This window comes from Cydia fagiglandana, chromosome 2, assembly GCF_963556715.1.
Source record: "Cydia fagiglandana chromosome 2, ilCydFagi1.1, whole genome shotgun sequence".
In the NCBI taxonomy this organism is placed as follows: domain Eukaryota; kingdom Metazoa; phylum Arthropoda; class Insecta; order Lepidoptera; family Tortricidae; genus Cydia; species Cydia fagiglandana.
In genome coordinates this window covers 22,198,130-22,218,436 of record NC_085933.1, presented here as the reverse complement: position 1 = coordinate 22,218,436, position 20,307 = coordinate 22,198,130, and the positions used below count along the sequence as shown (strand labels likewise).

Below are 20,307 nucleotides of genomic sequence, written 5' to 3'. Positions count from 1 at the left end.
ACCTCTACACCAATCTGACACCTGATGCGATCGATTGGCTGCGTAGCCTAGATGTCGACTTATAATTAGCTATACTAGTAGCATAATTATATTGCCTACAATATTAATACGCCATACGCTTAAATAAACATATTTTTGCGGCCTTCGAAGAGTAACATATTATTGCAGGTGACTGTACATACGTGATATTAACCGTACGATTAGGTACTAATTCCATTTCTAATGAAGTCAAAATCAATCGAATTGTTTGCCATACATAGTGCTGACATCTGTTGTCGCTGGTTTTGACTAAGTTAATTGACTAATCTATTTATAGCGACATTGTTCCGAATGTCCAGAGGCGTTAAACGTCAATAAATTACTTTGCCAATATAAAGTTGTCCATTTATTTCCAACGCTTTTAAGGTTTTTAATTTAGTTTTAAATTGATCGTAAAACTCAAATGCGAAGAGGACGTGTGTCCATTACACGGTCCCACGTTATTTCATCTCTAGTCAGTCCGACACATTAGTAAATATCGGAATCTGGGGGCCGATTTTTGAAATTCGACCACTTGATTTCGTGTATTTCGTTAAATGATATCTCCACTACTAGGCGTTTAAATTCTACTAATAGAATTGAAATCGAGTGGTCAATACCACTAGATTCCAAATTTCGAACGCTCGTATTTCAAAAATTAGCATTTCGTCGTTTTCCACCGATTTTCGAGTGACGAAATCGAGTGAACGAAATTCAAAAATCGGCGCCCAGGGCTATAACCGCGAAAATCGAAGTTCGCAAATTGCGGGGATTTTTCTCTGTCACTCTAATTACGCCTTCGTTGGAGTAAAAGAGAAAGATCCCCGCAATTAGCGAATTTTGGTTTTCGCGGTAGCCGTTCAGAGGGCCTACACTGCCAAACCACGTTCGACGTGTCACACTTACGAACGAATTTACAAGTCCGATAGAGAGGCAACACGTTGAACGTGGTTCGCGGTAGACCCTCAGGGGGCCTAGCTAAGATGACAATCGTGCATCAACAAACGACAAACGAAAAAAAAAGTGTATCGGGATGACGGACGTGGTGTGGCTATTTCCATAAATTGTTTAAGTTTCTACTAGTATTTTTTTGACTAGGCCCCCAGTCGTATATCAGACCATATTATATTAAAAAACACTGGACCCTTCCCTTGTTTTATGGAATTTTGAATATTCTGAAATACCTACAGATATTTTTTTTAACTAGTCTATATTGCCTACGATTACTTTTGTAAAATAATTTATTTTTAAATGGTTTTCGCTTTGTATTTAAATAAATGAATGTCAGTTTTGCCTTAAATTTATATCTCTTTGTTCAAACAACAACGATTTGATACTAATACTAATCTTTAAAAATGAAACCACCATCACCAAAAGCACCATTTTTACACTTGTGGTGGAAGTTCGCACAGTGGTTTAATGGAAACAATTAATTGGCCAAAATCCCATCAGAAACAAACGACGTCATTACTTTATTGTAATTTATTTTTTGTTTATTTCATCTTTAATTTCGGTGCAGTCTTCATTGTTGGTTTTTAATGAGTATGTTTTGAATAAAAATAAACATTTCATTATTTAAGACTGCTTGTAATTCATAAATAAATATTTGATCGCGCAATCTTTTTAGGATTCTTACCTTTTTTATTTTGCTTGCCGTATTATATTTAATATAAGGTTATGATGTTTACACAGCCTGATGTTATATCATATTAATAAAACTTTATAATTTGTGAGTTTATAAAGATGTCGTTTTTTATTAAGCGTTTTATTATTTTAATTGTTTTTAGTTGTATTCGATAATTTAGTTTGTCTTTTGAATCTTAATCTATGAACCGGTAACCGAATAAAAACACTACAAGATTCAGGTAGAATTTAAGAGTATATCTCCGTTATAAAAATGAAACACAAGGTAACACTTTGCTATATTTATTTATACTGTATATGTTACGGCACGTAGTTACATTATTAATTACATTGCAAAATGTATGAAAAAGTAGACATTCCAGTAAAATGTAAGCTCAATAGGCAGTCGATGAAGTGTGAATGATGGTGATCAGTTGATCACTATTAATCTTGCATGTCTGTAAAGTAAATAAATAATAATAAATAAATAAATAATAATAATAATTGCGCCGTTGACAGGGACCGGTGTTGCAATAACATATGCCGAGATTGCCGAGGCATGTCCGGAATTACGTAACTTATGTGATTTTCTTAATAAAGTCTACTCTTTATTTCAAATACATTTAGCCCATACATTTACACATATTTGCCCAATGATCTTTGGCAATATTTTTTAGCGTTAGTTTAAATTTTAGTCCAGTGCCAGTTTGATATTTGTTGTTTTTTTATGTCAAAAATTGTGTGTAAAATTTAACTAAAGTTGTAACTTTTCAAACAAAGTTCTGTTTTCAAAGCCAAAGATTTGCCTTTCTGTAAATTGAGATGAGATATACATATACAATCACGAGGAATTTTAGAAGAATCTGAATCATTATACGAATATAAATCCACATTTGCTGATATTGTGAAATACATACGTATAGTCTGTATCTTTAGGTATTTAAATAAAAGAAAACAAACAATTTTTACATTTTCTGGTAGTTATAAGATTTATTGTGCGTATGGGATAAGAGTTTCAAAAATACGAGAGATCTAGTACTTTACAGTGAATAACGACAATGATTAGCTCTCAATTGCTGATCTATAGTCAGGTTACTCCACACTGGAAAGGAAAATTACACTAAACAGATGACTATAGACGTTACGAGTACCAACTATCGTGACTTCACAACTTTACTACATCACTCACACGCAATCGGAACCGACGGAAATTGACTGACAGCACTAATCATACACCCATTCCGTCGCTTACGTTAACTTTTGCGTTAAAGTTCACCCACTAAGCAAATCTCCTTAATGAGAAAACGTTAACTTTTGCGTAAACGTCGAAGATGTTTACGGAATTGATGGGCGAGTAGGCGGGGCTGTTACGATCCAAATTCAAAATGATCCGCTGTCATAACTGAAACCAATGCCAAACCAATTTGAACCTTATTCGGATGAGTTAAGGGTTTAAATTTGAGTATGCAAGATAAAGATAAAGGTGATTTCACACTGTCTTTCAAGTTATAGTCCGTTGAAAGGATTGGCAGTAATGATGGGTTAGGCTGCATAAGTTCGTTCCCAAATCAAGTAAAGCGTTATTTAGTATGCCGTAAAAACCGATGTAACACGAAATTTTACGGACTTTGACGAAGATTAGATTGAACTATTCTAAGATATTCAAATTATGGCGGTTTTACGTGTCATCGGTGGATTAAAGTAGTAAAATAAAGCTTTAATTTTATAGGCACCTCTTAGATTAAATTAAAAACAGCTTTAAAGCGTAATGGGTTGTTTTACGACTTTAGTTTTATGGTCATAAAAGAAACGTTAGTTGAGCAAAAAAATTGTATCTATTTCTAAAGTGCGAATTTTAATACTACAAAGACAAATTTTTCCCCATTTAATGAAATTGATTGACAACCTTCACAAAGTTCTTTAAAAAACCTGTACAATAATTGGCCTGTTTTGCCATTCAGTGGCATAACAAAAAGCGTTCAAATAACAAACATCTTTACAATACTGAGAACCCAAAATGTTAACAAGCATTTTTTCTTTAAAAAAATCATAATTGGCCCAGTGGGCGTACAAACTCTGCAAATGGAATTATATTCAACGCACGCCTTGACGATACCTGTATTATATAAATAGAGATGGGATCGAGATAACGAGAAGAATAGTTACCAAATAATATTAAAAATGGATATTTTTGTTATAATTAAAATATAAATTTGAGATGCCTGTCGTTTTGCTAGTAGATTCCGACTGTTTTGTAGTATAGTTTACTCATATGTTTTTATTTTGTAATGGTAGGACGTGCGTATGCTTACCAATTGCGTCCAAATTGTACGAGTAGGTAGGTACTTACATTTTTCAATAGGTAGATAGTATAAATAATTAGCCTGTACAACTAGCAGCAGGAAGTAAAAACACTGTACCTACAGTAGAAAAAACTTAAAATAAAACAAATAAAAAACTCGAGCATAACAACATGTTTTAAATATTGAAAACCTTACAAAGAATTAACGAAATTTAGGAAAAAAACTTAACAGCCTGTCTCAATACTCATCTTATGTCTCTCAAATTATTAAAAAAAAACTATAATAATCCATAAATGCACCTATTTGCCTCTTTTATACCGAAACTACACATTTTCTATTCAGCCCACGTTCTCAACAGGGCGTAGTTTTTGTTTGTTTTGTGTTATTGTAAATCGGTTTTTATGCCCACATCGCGGATTTATTGGGCGTAATTATAGGGTACCGCATAATGCTGTTCATCCTTTTAGATTAGGGTTCCGTTTCCGTCTTATTCAGCAAGACAATACATCCGTTATTTCTGACAAGTGGGCAACCCCAGATAATTACTCAGTTTGATAGTTTTTTTAACAGACTTCAGATTAGATAACGTCACGAAAACAAAACAATTTTTGTCTATCAATATGATTTTTTTTCTAACTAATACCGATATCGTCGGGTGACAAGCAAAAGTCACTAAGTACTATCAAAAATTAAAGTAACAATGCACTTTATTACACTTGTAAAACGGTTTATTGTTCAATAATTTTAATGGTGTTAGTCAGTGACTTTTGCTTGTCACCCGACGAATTATGATTTTTAGCTTTTGTTGAAGTGTTGGATAATGACAAGGAAATACAAGAAATAGCGCAAACAGTTTAAAACTGTATGGTTATAAAAACATTTTCGAAACTTATAAGCAGTAGATATAATAAGCTGTAATAACTACAAAATGGCCTAAGTTTTTTTTTTATACCTAAATCACAAATTAATCCATTACCTATCACCATGTATAATATTATACCAACGCAGATTTAGAAAAGTGTTTTTACTTTACGGAACTCTTACTAAATAGTACTTCTCATAATTGACCGGTTCTTTACATCAATCTCATGTCGATGCCTCAATAAGAATGACGTATAACTCGATAATTCGACGTTTATTATACGTTATTTATTACATTATTTCTTATAAGCTACCAATATGAATCTGCCATTATGCAATCATGATAACAAGATAATAATGTTACTAAAATGTGTTACGTGCTAAACGCAATAACGATAAAGTTATTTTTAAAACGAAATAAAAAAGGGTGGGTACTTTGATAAAATTACATAGAAAGGATCGTTAAGTAATTTCAAACCAGGGCAATTACCCTGAAAGGTAATTAATACAAAGATAATTTTAATATACGACTTTAGGCATAAAGTTCTCAAACATAAGTATTAAGTAGGTAGTTTATATTTTTGTGGAACCGTCTTATGAACGAATGTACATCAATGCTTACTCGTATTTAGGAGAAAATGCCATAGAGCACCAGAAACAACTCTTTGGTATTTGAAGACTGTTTTCATTTTAGAGTAAGCATTCTGTCGTATTTGACTAAATTTTTTTTCCAAGCATGTATATGTATATGTATATGTGTGTGTATGTGTATGTATAGAGCCATCATTTCTTAAAGCCCTTGAAAGTATTGCGTGTGTGCGTGGTATTGGGTGTAAACTTACAATATATGTAGTAATAATTCACTCACCGAACGCAAAGCAGTACGAAAAACAGTACAATCCACCAATCGAAGTTGCGCTGTGAGCTTCGTGCGCGTTGCGCACTGTGTTGCACACTGTGTTGCGCACTGTGTTGCGCGGTGTGTCCGTCCGGCGCGCGAACCTCTCTGCCCGCCCGCACACATGCCAACATCGTTTCACATCCTAGTTATTTGCGATTTTATCCCACACACACTTTCATTTTAACATTGTCTCACTTTTTTGTCCGTGTTGTTGTTGCTTGGACCACTGTGTTGAATCACATTGTCGTTTCGTCCAGGTAGTATCAATTTTTTTAATATGATCCTGTAAAAATAAAACTTTGTTAGTATTAGTGTACACACCGGTACCTGCACATTGCATGGTCATTCATAATGTGTCTATTGCTGGCTACTACCAACCGCTTGAGTGGAATAAGTCATAGGAGGAGCATGATAAGCATCTTGGTAAATTATAATATAGGCTAATACTCAATAATATTAATAAAACTTGAGTCTTATCTCTCATTCCACTTTTGAATAGCGGAATTCATGTTCTTATAGGCAAAGAGAATTAAATCACTACGTTTTACTTAGGTATATAATTGCTGTTCGACGATGATCAAGAACTCGCCGTCATCATTTTTCGTAATTTTTGTAACTCGGATTTCATTGATATTATTTTCATTCATTGTCAACACAATTGCACTAGTGTACTTTACCTGAACCAGACTGTATTGTACAGGCTAGTACAATTAAGTACTTTATATGTTCACCAGACCGATGCGAACTAATGTGACATTCATGCCATATAATACCGCATTGTATGTCTAACAAAAAGAGGTAAGTACTTACATCGTGTAAAACCATAAATATGGTATGACACGTTTTAGACATCGTTTTACTGTTTTATAGACCTATGAATTTAAGTACTAGACTATATTATAACATATTTCAACTGTTAGAATAATCTTTATTGCACTGACAAAATATTAAATTACATAAATTACTATAAGACATAAATAGGAATATAAAACTAAAACTAACTACAATTAAAATAACTAAAACTAAAAATTAAAAATACCTATCAAAATTTGGTGCCCTACTTATAAGTAAACATGAGACAAATCAGCCTGTATATCCATTGAAATGTATAAAACACACGATACTGATAATGCACAGCATAAGCTTCTACGCGATTTTAGTCACATAACAATGTGTACACTCCTGAAAGCCATATTGTGCAAAAGTAGCACGCGTGTCGTGTCGTGTGAGGAAATTAGTCGTATTTATAGACTGAACAAACTAGTGTTCAGTAATACTAGGTTTTACGGCCTAATGTAGGTGTTTCCTTGTTTCAGTTGAGCTATTGTGACTGAAATGTTGTTTGTATACTGTCAGTAAGAATTATTATGTATCGATTGTACTAACTATGTTAAGTATATTTAGCATATCCTGTGAAAAGTCGCGCATTTGCGAAAATTCTCCATCTCTCATTTTATCAAAGTAATCTTCGTTCGATTAACGTTCACCACTGGACTATTAATGTTGCTGCACTTGCAATTAGTAAATTTAATTTAGTAGGTATTATATCTATTTTATATTTTTACGTTTGTTTGAAAATAAAATAAATTGAAATTTAACCTTTAACATGCTATGGGATAAATCTTGTTAATTATAGATGATGTTCTTTCAATTTGCCGCTAATACAAGGTGCACTTTTAGATAACATAATATGAATGGACCTTAAAACGTGGTTGTAAGTACCTATTTATTTATCAGTTAAGCAGGCCACTGACGAGCCTTCCAAATGGATGCCGTTACAATGGATTCATCCAAATGGACGGCATCCTAATATTGAACATTGTACGTTTTTGACATTCACGGACCGATTTCAGATTGCAGCCCCGCTATTTGGACTGTTGGAAGGCTCGTCAGTGGCCACCTTTACTCGCATAGAAAAGGAACAAAAAATTACAAAATAAGTATACATGTAAAACTCCCAAGTTGGAAACGTGGACTCCACTGCGTTGTTTATACAAATTAACTTGACATTAACAATCTTAATAGCATTCTCATGTACCATTAAAGAAACAAACGAATACACATACCTACCAGCTCTATAAGGTGATAGACATCTTGTCCAGATAAGAATACATGGAAAGCTTTTTGAGAATAATGTAAAATATGTGATCTGGTTCTTAGAGACATGATTTTGCAAGTGTTTATTTATTTAACCATCAACATGACGACCGGGTTTCTATATTTGCCAGCTTAAATTTAACTCTGTCAAATTGACAAAGAGTTAAACGTTAATTGAGGCCATAAGCATGTTGGCATGTACTACGTGTAGAACGCTGGTCATCAGGAGGGGCATTTGCTACCAATCATCTATTATTACTTTATTAACCTGGTTCGCGTATATTAACTATCTCTTTAAAAATACAATTTATTTTTTGCGGGATGTAGGTTTATGTACGAATAACCTCAAATAACTCACAGAGGTAGTGGGGGTTATGAATATAATGGTGGCAGTGACACCCCTAGAGTTTTCAGCGCAACAAATAGTTCGGAGAGCGGTATGGTTTTGTGATATCAACGTAGTACTAAAAAAAATGTACATATGCAGCCTAACGAAAGCAAGCGATTCATCAGTTCAATTTAAATTAAAAATTTGCGGTACTGTTAAGTACGCCCATGCTACGATATTTCCTAACATCTTAATATTCAAGCCATTAACTTAATACCTATATTTACGTAGTTAACTTAACAAACTGTCTAACAACATAACTACCGAAATGCCTGAGGCAATAGCGGAAAATGTGGAATATAAATGGGTAGTTATAAACCATAAATAATGGTAAATGTAAACACTTGTGGTATAAATTTGCGGTAATATGGTAAACGGATTGTAGCTAAAGACTGATTTAGATTGATCCAGTGAATAAAAAATTCATTGGGCATAGATTATTTATGTCATAGGCAAATAAGTTTTTACCAGGAGTTTCAGTCAGTTTTTATATACAAGTTTTTAGCGCTGACTGTACTGGGGATCCAGCCAAGATGACAATAGTTGATAAAAAACGCCAATAGAAACTTAAATAGGGAATGTATGGTATTTCCATCGCGTAATTTTTCGCAGCATCTCAATAAGTAAGTAGATGTTTACTTTTCTATATAAGATTGGTAATTTGTCATGTTGGCTAGGCCTCTTTTGGATAAACAATCATCTAATACTCACACCCGGATCTAACTAATGTGAAATTATCCTAATCTTGGTCCGTATCCGAAAGTTAACAAACGTACCAGTAGGTGCAATTTAGGTGGGTTAAATTTTCGAATTGAATCAGTAGGTACAATTCGAAAATTTAATACAAACTAGTGAATTGACTCATTTAAAGATTGCTTTTACTCCACGTTTACTCATTGCGCGTTTAAAGACCTTGCAAATCTTGTTGTTACTAGCGCCGTCTAAAATATGAAATACAGTATTTTGTTATTTACATGTCTTTGTTAAGACAAAACAATTGCCTGGGCACATAGCCGCCCGCTCTGGTAACATTCACCTGTTATTCCATAGTCGATAACTAAACAGGTTTACGATTTAAGTACAACAAATCCACTGTCTTGGCTCAGTAATGGATCACTGCGCGATGTGAGAAGATTGGATGTGACTTGCCATTTGCAATGCTCTGGCCCATACATTATTTGCATCCAGTCTACATCTCATCTACTATGGCAAGATGACAGTGACAACTATTCAGTTACTGATTTTAAGTGCGTCCAGGCGGCGTAGCACGGTCGCGTTTTTATCCCTTGTCACCATGCCTGTCACGTTCTAACAAGTATGTTAGTGCGAAAGGGACGCGCATAGTGATAGTCGATAAAAAATATTGTCCACTACATACTAATTGGCCTTTCCTAACAAATCAGAAAGAAACAAGCGAAAAGAAGTCTTATTGTTAAGAGTGGCCAATTACTATGTAGTGGCGTGGTAGTGGCCAATTACTATGTAGTGACCAATTACTGTGTAGTGACCAATTACTATGTAGTGACCAATTACTATGTAGTGACCAATTACTGTGTAGTGACCAATTACTATGTAGTGACCAATTACTATGTAGTGACCAATTACTATGTAGTGGCCAATTACTATGTAGTGGCTAATTACTATGTAGTGGCCAATAACTATAGCAGTCACCCTACACGGAAAATGCGACGAAATTTTATTAAAACCAGTGTGAATTTGGCCAGTTTACAACTATAGCCAAATTTATATTTATTAGTGTTTTAAAATACTCATAAATCAGTAGCAAGTGCACTTTGATTCCATTCCAACCCCCATGTTTGAATTTTATAGGCAATAAGATCCAGAACAACAACGGTAACACTAATTCAGTGTAATTCGAACAAGACCAAGCAAGGTCTGTCTTGAAAATGCAAGTGAATTTGAATTTTCATAGCTATTCAGGAAAGCTCAAAATCGAACGATAAGTTGATATATAAAATTCTAATTATGGCATGTAGTTACTTGTACTTACTGAAGGGTATTAGGCTTTAGTGTTTTCGATTACAACTAGAATAGTCACAATCAATTGAAGTTAGCAGAATTTACTTTCGAGGAAAATTCACCGAGGTAAGATACTTTTGGTGCGGTGTTTCATCCGCTACTATTGAAGCTGACTGTTTCGTTAATCTTGTGGCCTGAATCGGAAACATATTTGCACATGTACATTGCCAAAACAAGTGCTTCCATCTACCGTTCTCTTCGGTACGTTTACTTGTGCATAGTAGGTTTTGCCATCTTGTAGCCCTTGTAGGCTACAAAGGCTACAAGGCATCGGAAGCATAAACGACACATTTACGCCTCGCGCCAAAAATCTGACGGCTCCTATGCTGCCCCCTATAGTTCATGCACGGGGCCTATTGCAGCTGCAGTTGCTCTCGAACGTCACCTTTATATGAGACGGACTATAGCTGATTTTGCAGTAGATATAGCAGCTATGTGCGACGTCGATTAGAACAAGCAACTGAGACAACGCGCTTTGGAGTTATGGCTAGTAAAATAAATATATCTTAAGAGTTGTTGCAACACCCGTAATAAAATGAAGAAGTAATGTAAGTTCGCATTCCTCCCATACAAAACTAGATACCAAAAACTCGCGAATACATTCGGGAATAATTTCATTGATTATTTTTTATTAGTTTAATCCTGTTTTTAACCATGACGGAGAGAGGCTGTTGTGGGCACGAATGAATGTGTTCACTTAAGTTGGTGTCATATCTGTGATTTTCTGTAAACGACGTGTGATTCTTAGATAAACATAAACTTGTTTGATGGCACTGTTAAAATTATAATCGTAGGTTTTAATTTTTTTTAGCAATTCATCACAAGAAGTATGAGCCTAGTGTGGGGATCACTGTACTGCCTCTCTTGGAATGATAATTTCTTGAAATAAATATATACGTATTTATAATTATGAATACAACTCAAAAAAATAATCTCTACTAATACAAGTAAATTTTTCAGATAGTGTTTTGTGTTACAAAACGTTTAAAGGCATCAAATGTCTGCTGGGGTATTCACCAGCTCCGTGGAAAACGGATCAACTCACGCGCAGCGTTCGGTTCAAGTACCCGTTTTCGATTATCGAGCTTCGACTCCGGTTAATTAATATCACGGCCCGCCCGCTAGCGTAAACATTGTTAAGGCTAAGTCTATATATACAGCTATTCTTGTTCTATTATTACCTATTACATTAATCCACTAGAAGAAAATAAATCTTATTTAAACTACGATCATTCCGAACAGACATACAAAATCAGTAATACCATTAGCTTGTATTTTATTAATGCAATAGGCTCCAGATACTTGTATTCGAAAAAAATATTGAATCACAGGATTCGCATCGCATCATGCTTACCAAAATGATACAAATTTTAAATATCTCCGTCTGATATCAATATCATCATTGTCAATTTAGTCATTATAATATCAGATAACTGAAAAGGGATACACTTTTATATACATATGTAACATAGCTCCTCAAAATAATACCTATTTATTTTTGAAATTGTACCTACTCGGTTTAGAATTACCAGTTCAATAAGAAATGACGAAAAAATTGGGATGCATTACCCTTAAGTGTCGGTCACGCATCGAACTCTTGGGAGTTAACTAAATATTTGTCAATCGGTATTCATCGAAATTATTCGGCATAGACCAATCAACGAATCTTTTGTAGGTATGTCATTAAGTGTTTATGTTTATTCTTTGTATCAGAAGTGAAAGGCATACCTATACTTTTTAAGCACGTAATATAATGAAATTTTACTTTTGCAAAGCTCACTCGAGAATTTATCATAGCTAAAAATATCTCATCAAAAGCTTAGTTACGTATATGTATGACAAAAATATACAAATCCTAAGTTGAAATTTCATTAGTACAGTTTAAACTATTTATACCATTTTTATGCAAGATGATTTGGCTGTTTAAATTTATTTTGTCCAAATTATTTTAAAAGCTAAAGAACAACACATTGACTAGTTTATTTTTTTATTGTTTTTTTCTTGGCTTGTGTGCGTGTGTGTGTAAGTAGAACATTTTATTCTTACAACTGAAAAAAACTACATTGTTGTAGCGAAGCTGACTGAAATAGCAAGTCTCTTTCGCAAGTTTCCATTAAAACACCTAAAATTCCATTAAATCACATACGTCTCTTTCATTTCATGGAATTCTAATCAAGTAAAAGATAAACTTCGTTGATTACGTTACTTGAGCGACACATGTTGGTTCAGGGCCCGACGAGAGCCCTTGCTTAATGAACTTTAATTATTTACGCATAATTAACCACATACGACTTTAATAATATATGTATATACTTGTTTAATTAATACTATTAGTAAACATTTTTATTTCGTCAAATTATTACTGAAATGATAATAAAATTGGTAATGATATTTGTAATTAATAAAAACAAATTGAATTTTTAAATGAGGTACCTAATAGGGAATATTTGGGACCTCCCAGTTTGCACCAGATGTAGGTACCCACTTGTATTTTTATGTTATTGAAGTACCTAATAGTTAAAAAAAGCTCATAGCTAAAGCTAAAAGGACATTCGCTCTTACAACGATAAACGCCTTAAAAAATAAACAAAAAACTTGACGTCACGGAATTGGTGTCATATTGTTTAAACAAGTACTTACCGTTTTTTTTTATGTATTTTTGTATTTTGTATGTATGTTGTCTAATACACGTACGTCGTACACTCAACATGATATTTTTTTTTGCTTCTCCTGATGTGTCGTTTTGGCTTTTACGCCCTTTGTAACTTTGATGTAGAATTAAATAAGTAAATAAAACCGGGCAAGTGCGAGTCGGACTCGCGCACGAAGGGTTCCGTACCATAATGCAAAAAAAAAAACGGTCACCCATCCAAGTACTGACCACTCCCGACGTTGCTTAACTTTGGTCAAAAATCACGTTTGTTGTATGGGACGTACGTCATCCGATTCCAAATAAATCACCACAGATTTACGCACGGCTCCAGTTTTACAACTGACATGCCGACAGCGCATAAAACAAAATCGCACTTACTGCGCACAAAGTATTAAAATATCGGCCCCCTAGCATGGTCACAGTATAAATAATAGTACTAGGTACAGAAGACTCACTCTCTAACAAAACGCGTCTGTCACGATCAGCACAGATATGGCCGCTAGGTGGCGACAGCGCCACGCGCGGCTTAAAGTGACATTCCATTTCCAACTGCAGCTGCAATACTGTTCATTTTACTATGGAAACGCGTCGCTGTCATTGTCAATTTCCATAGAAAAATGAACAGTATTGCAGCTGCAGTTGGAAATGGAATGTCACTCTTATGGCAAACCCCAAAATTGGGGTCTAACGGATGTACTTTTAGGTACCTGTAGCAAAGCGACGAAATCGCGGAGTGAGCCACACCTGGCATGGTAACATTTATAGAGTTGGACCAAGTTAAATATGGCAAACTTCGCAGTTACGGAATGAGGGATGTGCCATCAAAAATGTAAAATTTTGTATGAAAATTATACGACATAATTATTGTTAATTCAAAGTCATGCAAAGTACGACTATAAAGATAAACATGCGTATGGATTAAAGCTTCTGTTGACTGAACATTTTTTTTTATAGCGGGAAATGGTGTAGGTATTGAGTAAGTAACATTGAAAGCTGCGTATATTTATTTATTGTATTGTGATGTAAATTTAATTTAATTTTAATGCACTGTAATGTAAATTTAATTTATTTTAATGGCATTGTAATTTTTATTTACATCCAAGGCCAAAAGTATGGAAACAACGTTGTTTTCTTTAATGTCTCATGTATCTATCTTTGTTGTATATTTGTATCCTAAAATTTGCATTGGACAACCCCAAAATATTAAAAATTCCCGCTACATATCAAAATATCCTAAAATATTGTCGAAAAGATAAAAAAAAGTTAGGACAAAGAAGATAGTTGAGGACAGCCTTTTCAAAAGGGCTTATTGGTCTATGGACACCATACAAAAATCCTCCTCTCTATCATAGCCATCATTTGAGTAATTTACTATTCAAATGTTCTATTATTAATTTTACCATATTGTTTCCAAATCGTCAATGAATAATATAAAATCAAACTTTTCTATCAAAGTATAAGCTTGTATACTTTTGGCCTTGGGTGTATTTGTTGAGATTTTATCTGTTTTATTTATTGTTATTATTTCTTTATTAAACATAATTTTATCCTGTATTTATTTGTAATTAATTTGTATTTAAATTTTAAAATGTTGACATGTATTTTTAAGTTAAAGGTCATTGGGCATTTTGTTCGGACATATGACCCACAGCGTACACAAACGAAATAGGGCTAGGTATGTGGGTAAATGTATCTGCTACACAGTGGTATGAGTCGCATTCTTGCAAGCCATGGGAGAATTGAGAAAAAAATAAAAATGGTTTCTTATCATTTTTATTTTTTGGCATTTTTGCAATGAATTAAGTCAGAACTATTGGAATTATATCAAAAATACTTTGAATAGCTGCTGTTATATTGCGTTGCTGTTGTTATATTGTTTAATATCAAGAGGAACAAAAATAAAATCCAGTTATAAAAAAAAACAATATTTTTATTCTGCTTGATCAAAATAAATTGTTAATTCGTCTAAAAAGGCAGCAGGCGCGAAATAAAGGGGGAGTCAGCATTCACCACACCGCTGGGGGCTGGGATACTCTTCGAGCCCCGCTCCGAGGCGGAGTAGCGCAACCCTCCTTCACACCGATTGAAGATATCAAGAAACTCCTGGAGAAGCTGGGCCACCCCAAATACGCCAAACGGATAGACGCAAGAGGGGGCTGGGGCTGCACATGGGCATCTACGGGATGTCGGAGCTTCTCCAGATGAGGAGTGTCAAGGTGGAGGCATGGCGCGGAAAGAAGGGTCCCGCGCAATGTCACCGCTGCCAGGGCTTCCGGCACTCATCACAAGGATGTCACAGACAGCTCGCTTGCGCTCGCTGCGCCGTACCACACTGGGCCAGCCAATGCACGCGACCTGTAGACCAGAATTCGAAGGCCACCTGCAAAAACTGCAGAGGAGACCACCCCGGCAACAGCCGCAATTGACAACATTTCATTTGCCATTGTGCTATAAAACGTTTATCATGCTGCACGGACCACACTTTTGCACAATGCTGAAAGTAAAAACATTAATTACGCTATCTTGTACTGTTGAATAACTTTTTTCTGCCGGGTGATATATAAAAAATAATTTCATATTTAGAAAAGTGAGATTAAATTCTCTTTTTTAAAACTAGTTTGGTCTCTGTACGCGAAAATTCATAAAGCGGGTCAAAAACGCCCAATGACCTTTATAATTTTAATGTGACATTGTTTTTTTTTTATCTATGTGTATTTTTGCCTCAAATAAACATTTTGATTGATTGATAAATATTCCGTCGCTAGTTCAAATATGGAAATGATGTGTAGGTGGTAACCGAAAGACCACAACCATTACTTAGGTAGGTATCTAGTAATAAAGTAAGTTGACGGACGGTGATGAAGTTTAGACAGACAGCCATGCAGTATTGATTGATTGTACTGAAACCAGATCGCGATCGAATAAGGCTAGTCATAAAACGTTATAGGTCCGCATTCAGCCGTTGGAATGAGGTGCAAATTATACGGATTATGTATACTTGTTAGTTAAAATTATCTTTGAAAATTGTTTTTCATAGCCATTTTAGCTATTAGGCTGCAAGACGGCCACATCTCAAAATATATGATTTTTGGTGATTGGATACTAATTAAAAAATAAAGAGTACCCTTTAAAAATGGTAGGTAGATACGCTAGGTAACCAAGTGGTCGTATTTCAGGACCCGTACGATTTGACCACATGATAAATTGTCTGTCTGTCACCGAAAATCCTTTTGCAGTGTTTTGACAAAGAACATGTTTTGTTCATCAGTAATGAGTAGGTTTCGTCTGCCTATCGGGTATCAATAATTTAAAATTAAACTTTTTTTATTGCTAGTAGAATAAATACACTATTTATAACGATACTAAAAGCTAACCGACCATTATTTAATTAACTGTAAGAATTGGCAAAAATTGCACTCCCAATTGGCCAAATGGGTTCACCATTACACCTTTGTCGCTGTCAAGTAATGTAGAAGTTAGTAAACAACGTGTACTTCTGGTTAAAGTGACAAGGTACTTCAGTCCCTTGTAATATGCAACTTCGCGGAGACGGAAATAAACTAACGAATATCGTCTATTCCTGGAAGTTCAGATGTTTGAGCAATTGAATGGAACTAAATTTGGCACAATTTACGAGTTTGATGCTATTTGATTAAAACAGTAGTTTCACGAACTCAAAGTTACGTTGTAAGCATAGTTGAAAAGAAATAGGTACAGTAGCGTTCAAAAGTACATGGATAAATGTCGCCCGTGATGCCTTAAGGATGACTCACGTTAGAGCGGGCCGTGTCCGGGCCGGAGCTTCCGGCGCATCGTTTCCTATGGAAAACATAGGCCCCTGTTTCACCAGGGAACACCCAAATATTCCGAAATACGTTTTTCCGACTTTCATAACCTCGATTTTCATAATCCCGATTTTTTACATGACCGAAATATCGAAATTACGACTTTGAAAACCACGAAAGAACAAAATCACGACTGTGTTATTTCCGAAAACTTAAAATCCGATTTTCATATGGACGAAAGCTTAAAATTCCGATTTAGAAAAAATCCGAAAATATTTTTCCCGAATTTGTCTATTCCGAAAAATCATTGACCGATCGGAAATAAAGTAATTCGGTATTCAGAAATTCGATCTTTTGTGAATTCGGAATAATGAAATTCGTGATTTTCAAAATAAGATTTAAACGCACTTTTTTAAGTCTCACTAACCAAAATCCGAATCGGAGCACCCCACTATCCACGTCGTCTTGTCTGTCCTACCCCTAGAGTGTATGTAAAAAGCCAGAGGCGCGGAGGGAAAGCACGCCCGATGTAGCAAAGCAGAACAGCCGAAGCGGCTGAGGCGAGCATTAGTGCCTGCGCTTTGCTACGCAAGGGCCAAGAGGCTGCTAACCCGCAGCGCCGGAGCAGTTGCGGAGCAACTGTTGCTAGATGAGTGGCTCAGGTTAGATTAGAACTGCAACCCGACGAAATCAAACTGTTGCCAGAAAAGTGGGTTAGGTTAGGTTAGAACTGCAACCCCCAAGAAAACGAACAGTTGCTAGAAAAGTGGGTTAGGTTAGGTTAGAACTGCGACCTTTACAGAAACCAACTGCTAATAGAAAAATGGGTAAGTTTAGAACTGCGACCTTTACAGAAACCAACTGCTACTGGAAAAGTGGGTTAGGTTAGGTTAGAACTGCGACCTTTACAGAAACCAACTGCTACTGGAAAAGTGGGTTAGGTTAGGTTAGAACTGCGACCTTTACAGAAACCAACTGCTACTAGAAAAATGGGTAAGTTTAGAACTGCGACCTTTACAGAAACCAACTGCTACTGGAAAAGTGGGTTAGGTTAGGTTAGAACTGCGACCTTTACAAAAACCAACTGTTGCTAGAAAAGTGGGTTAGGTTAGGTTAGAACTGCGACTTTCACAGAAACCAACTGCTACTAGAAAAATCGGTTAGGTTAGGTTAGAACTGCGACCTTTACAGAAACCAACTGCTACTAGAAAAATGGGTAAGTTTAGAACTGCGACCTTTACAGAAACCAACTGCTACTGGAAAAGTGGGTTAGGTTAGGTTAGAACTGCGACCTTTACAGAAACCAACTATTGCTAGAAAAGTGGGTTAGGTTAGGTTAGAACTGCGACCTTCACAGAAACCAACTGCTACTAGAAAAATCGGTTAGGTTAGGTTAGAACTGCGACCTTTACAGAAACCAACTGCTACTGGAAAAGTGGGTTAGGTTAGGTTAGAACTGCGACCTTTACAGGAACCAACCGTTGCTAGAAAAGTGGGTTAGGTTAGGTTAGAACTGTGACCTTCACAGAAACCAACTGCTACTAGAAAAGTGGGTTAGGTTAGGTTAGAACTGCGACCTTCACGGAAGCCAACTGCTACTAGAAAAATGGGTTAGGTTAGAACTGCGACCTTTACAGAAACCAACTATTGCTAGAAAAGTGGGTTAGGTTAGGTTAGAACTGTGACCTTTACAGGAACCAGCTGCTACTAGAAAAATGGGTTGGGTTATGTTAGAACTGCGACCTTTACAGAAACTAACCGCTACTAGAAAAGCGGGTTAGGTTAGGTTAGAACTGTAACCCCCCACAGAAAAGAAGTGTTTTTAGAAACAGAACTAACTACATACACAATTATGTAGAAACATACATAATACATAATATTTTCGTTATTCGGAATTTAAAAAATCGGAATCACGTCAAATCGGAATTTAAAATTTCGGAATAATGACAATTCGGAATTCGTGATTTCAACAATCGTAAATGTTAAATTCGGTATTTTTCACTATCGGAATTATAATATTCGGAATTATGTGGTTCGGAATTTTAAATAATCGGCGGTTTTGCTATTCGGAAATATAAAACTTCGTGATTTTCATAGTTCGGTAATTACGACATTCGGAATTATGATGGATCGAGCATTTAAAAATCGGAATATTAAAATTCGATATTCTAAAATTCGGCATAAAATATTTCGGAATTGTGTAGTGTACCCGTTTCACCAACGTGACAGGTGCGACGAATTGTAAAATCACTGTTGCTGACGTCACAGGCATCCATGGGCTACGGTTACCGCTTACCATCGGGCGGGCCGTATTCCTGTTTGCCACCATCATTGTATTATTAAAAAAAAACTATGATATCGGAAAAAAACAGATATTTCTCTTGCTAAGTTTATGACAATTGTATCCATCATTGTACATCATTGTATTTTTTAAATAATACAATGATGGTGGCAAACAGGAATACGGCCCGCCCGATGGTAAGTGGTAATCGTAGCCCATGGATGCCTGTGACGTCAGCAACAGTGATTTTACAATTCGCCGCACCTGTCACCGATGTGAAATTTGTCATATCATAGAAAAGTAAAGCGTCGGAAGCTCCTCCCCGGACACGGCCCGGTCTAACGTGAGTCATCCTTTAATATTACGGTCAAAAAATTTTTCAAGCAATTTTGAACGCCAGAACATTAATTTAAAAGCTGAGGGCCTGCCGCGAAAACAGTAACTGGCAAATTGCGTGGTATCTTTCTCTTTTACTCCAATAAAAACGTAATTAGAGTGATAGATAAAGATGCCTGCAGTTTGCGAACTTTGATTTTCGCGGTTACTAGCCCTGAACCATTGATTTTGGAGCGTAATAGGCGGTGCGTTTCATATTTGAAAAATATATTAAGTAAAAGAATTACTACAATCTATTATATATTGATTATTAAATATAATTACAATACGTGGTTCTTTATTGTAATTATATTCCGTCGTTTTTATCATATCAATTCAAATAAAAATAAAAAATACGAATGTAGGTAGTAATCAATACACACGACTGACCGATTTGATTCAGAGGATTACTGTCAACCTGTCACTAAAACATTAATATTTAACTACTTGACACCACAAAAACAAAATGTGATCAATTTTAAATGCTCTTTAAAATAACTTGCAAAGGTTTTATTTTAAATGTTTTTTTAAACTTGTGGGGTGTGATGAAGTGGGAACTGGGAACTTACTATAATTTTTAATTTATTTTCACTAGCGTACACGTTCAGAGTTCACTAGCGTACACCAAAATTGAATCATTTACGATGTTCCTACACATCAAAAACTGTGACTTTTTTTTTCTACATACTTATACTTTTTTTTGCAAACTATACCTACTTACTACCTACCTAAGATGTTGGAATTTGGTGTAAGTATTCAATTTACCTACGGAAGACAATAGTCGATGTTTATGAACTTTTTATCACACACTACAATCAAAAGTAAGGTGTGAGAAACCGGACTATTTAGCTTTTAATTTTAACTTACTTTAAGAAATTTATCTACATACAGCATCTGTGTTTTGATCACCAAAGATATAGTGTTACAATTATTATGCAGCTGCTTAAATCCGCTATTACACAACACAAATTGTACTGACTCC

General features: G+C 35.3%; 1 protein-coding gene across 1 annotated transcript in view; it reads right to left on the bottom strand.

Moving 5' to 3' along the window:
- LOC134678714 (protein Wnt-2) overlaps positions 1–5,751 on the bottom strand; it is a 53,398-nt gene extending 47,647 nt beyond the window's left edge. Inside the window, exon 1 of the mRNA XM_063537377.1 lies at positions 5,674–5,751. The gene's annotated coding sequence lies outside the window, so the exon portion shown is untranslated. The remainder of the gene's footprint in view (positions 1–5,673) is intronic.
- Between the last annotated feature and the right edge of the window lie 14,556 nt (positions 5,752–20,307).